Source organism: Paramisgurnus dabryanus, chromosome 5 (genome assembly GCF_030506205.2).
Source record: "Paramisgurnus dabryanus chromosome 5, PD_genome_1.1, whole genome shotgun sequence".
In the NCBI taxonomy this organism is placed as follows: Eukaryota; Metazoa; Chordata; class Actinopteri; order Cypriniformes; family Cobitidae; genus Paramisgurnus; species Paramisgurnus dabryanus.
Genome location: NC_133341.1, coordinates 7,367,334 through 7,375,295, shown reverse-complemented (window position 1 = coordinate 7,375,295; position 7,962 = coordinate 7,367,334). Strand labels below are relative to the sequence as shown.

At 37.5% G+C, this 7,962-nt stretch overlaps 1 long non-coding RNA gene across 4 annotated transcripts; it reads right to left on the bottom strand.

The window, feature by feature from the left end:
* Positions 1 to 2,055: 2,055 nt before the first annotated feature.
* Positions 2,056 to 7,090, bottom strand: LOC135731837 (uncharacterized). Of its 4 annotated transcripts, none has more exons than XR_012336740.1 (7): positions 6,791 to 7,090; positions 5,731 to 5,811; positions 5,527 to 5,600; positions 5,156 to 5,248; positions 4,964 to 5,027; positions 4,799 to 4,897; positions 2,056 to 2,204 (listed from the first exon to the last, which is right to left on the bottom strand). It is a non-coding gene; the product is annotated as an uncharacterized lncRNA (long non-coding RNA). The 4 variants fall into 4 exon arrangements; XR_012336741.1 differs by lacking the exon at positions 6,791 to 7,090 and adding an exon at positions 6,379 to 6,688 and having other exon boundaries at positions 4,960 to 5,027; XR_012336739.1 differs by lacking the exon at positions 6,791 to 7,090 and adding an exon at positions 6,379 to 6,468.
* Between the last annotated feature and the right edge of the window lie 872 nt (positions 7,091 to 7,962).

The following is a 7,962-nucleotide window of genomic DNA, read 5'->3' as shown; positions in this document are numbered from 1 at the left end:
ATTTCATCAATTGCGCTGAAAATTCAGAGAAAGCTCCAACAAAAAAACGTACAAAACACTGTGCAGCATGTATACTTGCTAAACAAGCAGCGGGCTCCGACATAATATAAGTTTGCGTCCATATAAACTCATAATTACTCCCGCTTGCGTTTGAATGACAGCAGAGAGACTCGCCCACCGTCTCACAGACCACCCCCTCACAGTATTCAGGACAGATGCGGTCGAAAGTGGACAAAAGAGACGGATTTAAATACCAGGTGTAAACGTAATGTGTCTCTCTCGTCCACTTGTGATCCGATCGACGAAAACGCATGTTAATGCCAAGTGTAAACAGCCTCTCAGAGTTTTCACTTAACCACCTTTCTGATACGGGCCCCAGCAACAAACAAGACCAGAGACAATGCTTAAATAGGCAGGCTAAATTTAAGTTAAGTCATGATTATCAGGCTTATTAAGATTGTCGATTTATTATGTGAAAGTTGAACATGTATAACATAGGTCATAATATAGCCATAATAAATAAATGAATTAATAAATAAATAAAAAGGAGCAGGAAATCATTTTAAAATAAGGTATAGTTTTGCCCAAGAGATTTAAATGCCCCCCACCCCACCCCCAGTTATGCCATCCTGGCGCCAGGCCTGCCCCGAAATTAAACCAGAGGAAAATAATAGATTGATAAAAATAGTGTATAAGATACTATCTCAATACCTAAGCCAAATTACAACTATAAATGTAAACTTAAAACTAAAACACAGTCTGCATCTGTTGATGTCCTACATAATGAAAGCATGTTTTCAGTAAACTTACAGCTTCAAAGCTGTACAGTCTCACAGCTGGCCAATGCAGTAGTCTCAATCATTAAATCTAGGAGATACATAAAAATGTATTATTATTGAATTATTCATTATAAATAAGCATTTATAGTGGGTCTGTGGGTAACACGTTTCTTTAACATACAAACTTTTTTACACTTTTTTTTACCCTGAATCTATTAATGAGTTCCTGTGATGAGTCTGATGGTTCTGTTAATTGGTCACATTCATACTTGCTTAATATTCCAGTTTCACTTCACAGTGTAAACAAGTCCCTGCCTATGTCATATCCAGTAATCAAGAAATCTCTTGGAAAATATTCTGTAACCCAACCAGAAAAGTTTATTTTGAAATCAATTGTACACTTTCAGCACCAGAAGGCTCGCGTTATTTTGCAGTCCCTGCTCATTGTGGACAAACAAGCCTTAAAAGTCCTTATTTTTTCGAAGATCAATTCATTTAATCATATCCAAGGTCTGATCTCCAGCTGGGAGTTGGACAGCTGTAAACACATGCTTTCTACCTCATTCCACTTTAAAGATTAAAATCTGACCACATGTGGTCTTGTAGCCCTGGGTTTTCCTTTGCGTCACAATACATGTTGATATAATCAAGCATTCACTTTGCATGGATGGTGGATGGGTGTAGGGAATAGACAGAAAACTCTGTGTATTACTTTGGTGAGTAAGGTGGTTACCCAGTCGCCATTTCAACGTTGATTCAACGTTGAATCAACGTCAGGTACCAACGTTGAATCAACGTTGGATTACCTTTCGGTTTTGCAAAAAATTTCAACGTTGATTTCACGACGTTGTTTCAACGTCACACTTTCAACATAGGTGAATTATGGTTGATATCATGACGCAATTTCAACCTTCTATTTCCTTGTTGTTTTTAACACTAAATATAGATTTTTACTTGACACTGCAATTCTCACTATATGATTTTCTGTAAACATGTTATTTTTAAAGCAATTATCATATGAATACAACTTGCTGCGCATAACTTACAGTACAACCCCATTCATAAAACTAAACACCTAAAGAAGGTAAAGTTTAAATGTGGACAAATAAGATGGCAGGTGCCTACCCTTTCCAAATAAACATGAAAGCAGCTGTTAAAAATATTTTTTAAGGATAAAAACACATTCTTTCAAACAGTTAGGTTTCCAGTAGTAGTGCAGAAGTGTAATATTCTAAATATAGAATAAAATCATAAAATATGAAAACAAAATCATGTTTAAAAGTCATTTTATTCATCTGAATAGAAAAACTTTATTCAAGAAAAAATGCAAATATGAATTTTGTTGTTGATTTAGTTGACAGTCTTCTTATGGCCACCACCACCCATCCATTCTGGCTCATGCTGTACTTAATACGATGACAGCATCTAAAGAGAGGAAAAAACACAATATTTAATTTTCAAAAAATGCTGCATTTTAGCCCATGTACAAAAAAATCTTGTTATTGCACATCAGGACAAGATGCGTTTTCTTTGATAGTCTGACTTGAAACATTGCATAGCCATCTGGGGCGGCAGTGGCTCAGTGGTTCATGTAGGTTGTCTACAAACCGGAAGGTTGGTGGTTCAATCCCCGGCTCCACCTGACCAAGTGTCGAAGTGTCCTTGAGCAAGACACCTAACCCCAGCTGCTCCCGACGAGCTGGCTGGCGCCTTGCATGGCTGACACCGCCGTCGGTGTATGAATGTGCGCGTGAATGGGTGAATGTGAGGCTAATTGTAAAGCGCTTTGGATGGCCATAGGTCTGTTAAAGCGCTATATAAATGCAGTCCATTTACCATTTACCATTTTACCATCTGACGAAGGAAGAAAGCTGTTGTGTTTACGAAGATAACAATGAGGTTCAATTAAGATCATCTGCAGTGCATTCAGAAATTATCATACACCTTTCACTTTCAAATGTTATGTTGTTGCATGATACTGTAATTGTTTAGATATTTTCTTCAAAGTAAAAACAGAATTTTAGAAACTTTTTCAAATGTATGAAAAAAGAAAACATATCATATTTGCATTATACATATCCAGACCCTTTGCAACAACATCTGTAATTTAGCTCTGTTGCCTCCAATTTCTTTTGAGGTTGCTGAGATGTTTCTACACCTTAAAGCGTCCTGATGAACCTGAATATTTTTTAAAGAATGTCTGAAACCAAACTGATCAGAAGCACCATTGACTTACATAGTAGGATAAAAGAATACTATGGTGGTGAATGGTGCTTCTGATCGATTTGGTTACAAATGAATCCAATACTGAATGCTTAAGTGATATCAACTTTATATTTTCAACACCCCCCAAATGATATGCTTAAAGGGATAGTTCGGCCAAAAACGATATTAAAACCCATGATTTACTCACCCCCAAGCTGTCCGAGTTGCATATGTCCATCGTTTTTCAGACAAACACATTTTCGGATATTTTAGAAAATATTTTAGATCTTTCAGTTGATTAAATGTAATATTACGGGGTCCACCCATAGTCCACGACCTTCAAGTCCAAAAAAAGTGCGTCCATCCTTCACAAATTAAATCCAAACGGCTCCAGGATGATAAACAAAGGTCTTCTGAGGGTAATCCACGCAGTGTTGTTGTAGAAATATCCATATTTAAAACTTTATTAACGAAAATAAATACCTTCCGGTAGCGCCGCCATCTTAGACTCCTCTGTATTCAGGAGAGAGTATTAGCGTAGTGTAAGCACTTTTCTTAGTGACGTTATGACAAATTCGGAGGGTGGGGGCACAGAGCAGCAGCAGAGTAGCCTCCGTAGGCCGCGTAAGCACTCATCCTGAATGCGGACGCGACTAAGATGGCGGCGCTACCGGAAGGTAGTTAATTACGTTAATAAAACTTTAAATATGGATATTTCTACAACACCGCACGGATTACCTTCAGTAGACCTTTTTTTATCATCCTGGAGCTGTTTGGATTTAATTTGTGAAGGATGGACTCACTTTTTTTGGACTTGAAGGTCGTGGACTATGGGTGGACCCCGTGACATTACATTTAATCAACTGAAAGATCTAAAATATTTTCTAAAATATCCGAAAATGTGTTTGTCTGAAAAACGATGGACATATGCAACTCGGACAGCTTGGGGGTGAGTAAATCATGGGTTTAATATCGTTTTTGGCCGAACCATCCCTTTAAAGTGACACGCCCAGATTTTGGGAATTTAGCTTATTTACCATATCCCCCAGAGTTAGATAAGTCCATACATAACTTTCTCATCTCCGTGCGTGCTGTAGCTCTGTCTGACGCAGCCCCCGCTAGCTTAGCTTAGCACACAGACTGGAAGTGAATGGCTTCAGCTAGCATACTGCTCCCAATAAGTGACAAAATAACGCGAACATTTTCCTATTTATGTGTTGTGATTTGTATAGTCACACCGTGTACAAATAACAAGGTCATATGAGACACAGCCATCTTTTAACAGTATACATACTGGGAACTATATTCTCAGAAGACAAAGCACTGCTACTTGGGCGGACCGATTTGCACAACTCTGACCGAACTCTCTGCTCCTCACCAGGGGCTTCTCGGGTGCTGTGAGCAAATCACTCCGCCCAAGTAGTGCTTCGCCTTCTGAGAATATAGTTCCCAGTATGTATAGTGTTAAAAGATGGCTGTGTCACATATGACCTTGTTATTTGTACATGTTGTGACTACACAAACCACAACACATAAATAGGAAATTTTTTGCGTTATTTTGTCACTTATTGGGAGCAGTATGCTAGCTGAAGCTATTTACTTCCAGTCTTTGTGCTAAGCTAAGCTAGCGGGGACTGCGTCAGACAGAGGTACAGCACGCACGGAGATGAGAAAGGTATGTATGGACTTATCTAACTCCGGGGGATACGTTGAATAAGCTAAATTCCCAAAATCTGGGCGTGTTCCTTTAACAAAGCAAACACTGACAGGTTGCTTTACGTGTGGGTAAAACAGCCTTTTGTGTAGTCCCTTACCATTGAGATCGAAGATGGACTTCAGAACCTCTGGACTGTCTGTGTTAGACTTTAAACTCGCCCAAACCAGCAAGGCATCTTGTTAGCAGACATCCCGACCTGATCAAAAACTTTTGATTAGGAGATGTTCTAATCCTATTTTTAATATACGTTTTACAAACTTACCACAGGTGATCTGGCAAAGCGACTTATGAAACAGCATCTTCCCAAATCTCCTCTTCAGGCTCATCTTAGCGATCATTGCATTTGATAAAGTTTGGAAGAAGAAAAACATATTTCATTAGTATAGAAACATAAATGTAATGTTTTAGTTAGAAATACAGAAATACATTTTTTTGTCATAACACTATTCATTACCTTTTAAGGGGGAATGATTTGGGCATCTGGAAAGACACACGACTTCACATCTCTGTATTTTATCACACGTCTTCAAATTGCATGTTGATCTGCCTACAATTTAAAACACATAATAAAATAAAAAAAAGTCATAGCCCCTTTTAAAAAGAAAACATAAATTGTGAGATACAAAACACTGCATCTTAATTATTAGGATTAGTAGAACTTGATCTGATTACAAAACAAATATTAAATGCATTGTAAGGTTTTACGGGAGACGCTTCACAAAAAAGTGTCCTAAATTAGCTTCTCATATTTTCCTAATGACAATGATAAACCAGTCTTGAGAAACAAGTAGCAGGTGTTTTTAAAAAGCCACTCTCACTTCTCACCTGTGAAGTTTCTCGTGTTTGTGTGTCATTCTGTTTCTGACCTGACAACCCTTGCTGTCTGTTTCTTGTTCAATCTTGACAAAATATAAAAAAGTAAAATTAGTGCAATATTGGAAGAGAATTCTATAATGACCTTTATCAGAATGTAATGCATACACTTGCATACGTAAATATTGTAGAATAGCAGGGTTAACACAACATTACCTGATCCAGATGTAGTGGCTGTTGATGCATGAAAATCTCAGCATTGACAAGATCATCATCACTTTTCTAATTTGAAGGGCTCTGATAACGAAGACATTACAAAAGAGTTATAAAAATATACTGAAAATAAGAGCACATTTGTCTAGATAACCAATATTTTCTATTTCCATTAAAACTTGCTAACTATTCAACAAGAGAAGTAAGCAAAATTACACCGTTACAATGCATTTTAATTCGAATAGAACATGCCAACTTACACGACATGACATTTTCGTACAAAGGAGTTAACATAAGTGTTTTATGCCGCTTAAAATCATGGATACTGCGCGAATGACCGCAGCATAAACGTAACATGTGATTGACTGATTGCCATGGAAACATGAAGGTCACGTCGACTATCTTGTCCCTTTTAATTTTATAACTGCATTTATACACATGACCCCGTCGTGAAAACCTCAGCATGATTAATATTGGATTCGACGCCCATGTTATAACATCATCAGTAAGTTTAGATTAATGTCAATTACACGAACTGCTAAACGTATCCGTTATTGCGAATTCGTAAGACAATAAAACACCAACATCTCATTTAAGTTTTAACACTTTATCAGTAATATATATATATAATATAAGCAGCTTAACACTGACCGCACCGCACTCGCGCTGCTCCTCCTTACAAAAGGCTGATAGGTGTCTGTGGCGCCTGTAAGACCTCTAGGATATACACTGACTGAACTACGATATCAACACTTTTTCACCAAAGTTGTCCAAAACAGCCCTTACATTTATAACTAGTTGCTTTTCTGAAGCAAAAACAACCAAGTGGTTAAGTTGATAACAACACATATCATATTAATTTATTAATATTCATAATAACGAAGTCCAATTTAGGCGGGAACATCCCGTGAACTAGCAAATTAACTGCTATGACGGATACATTCGCAACTAACAGAAAAAAAACCGAATTGGCATCGTGCTTTTTTGTCATACCACTTTGAATATGTGAATAAAATAACGTTATGCGTTTAAAACATTGACTTATTGACTTATATTTCCTTACCTCTTCTTTCTCCGAAGCATTTTCTCGTGTGATACGCAAGATCTCGCAGACAGCCGTTAAAACAGTCCAGTCTCGTGTAATCTCGCGAGATTACATCGCTACCTGTATATTCAATTATTTGTTACATCTTTAAATATTTTCATCAATTTCATAAAATGAGTTTTTACATTTTTTTCTAAATGATTCACAAATTATAAAACATTATTTTATTGTCTCTTTGCAACCGTTTACTTCACTGTTGTTTCAACGTTGTTTCAACGTTGAATCAACGTTGAACAAACAACTGACGTTATTTCAACCAAATTTCAACGTTGATTTTTCAGCATTTTATTAACCTTTTTCAACCGTTTACCATTCACCGTTGTTTCAACGTTGTTTCAACGTTGAACAAACAACTGACCTAATTTCAACCAAATTTCAACGTTGAAGGTCGGTCATATGCCCGCTGGGTATGTTTTTATTTTCCAGCATGTTGAAGTTTATGTGTTTAAAATTGAAACTCAGTCTAGGAATTTCTATCTGGACTCATAGCTCTCTAAGCCCGGGCCTTGGGGTGGAATAGGAACCTTTCATCACTCGTCTCTAACCTTGGGAAACAACAGATAAAGATGTCACTCTAAGCTCCTGCCAAGAGGAAAAGTCACCTGATAAAGTATGCAATCTGTCTGCCTCAGGAGAAAAAACAGAGAATGTTAAAAACCAATCTTAGCCCACTGCATTTTTCCCTCTGTGAACATAATCTTTTCAGCTCAAAAATGTCAGCTACAATGATGCAAGGCATGTCTGCTGGTGCCACGACTGCCATAACAAATTGACAAATTATTTAACATCTTTTGCCTAAAGTCACCTCACTTTGAAACAGAAACATTGTGTAATATGTTACTCTAGGTGAGGTTACATCAGTAGTTAACAGTAGGTAAGTTTACATGCAACCAAATAATCAGGGCCCGTACCCCAAAACGTTCTTATTCCTAAGTAGTTCTAAACCTATTCCTTAACCCTCTCTTAACTCTATGGCACGATTCCCAACACGTTCGTACGCTAAGTATATCTTCTGTAAGTCACACTTTCATAAGGTTGGTCTGGACCATTCGTAAGCTCTCTCTTAGCGTTGTTTGAGTGCAAGACGCTATCGCCGCCACTGTGCAGCAGTCTTTAGAAATCAGCACAGC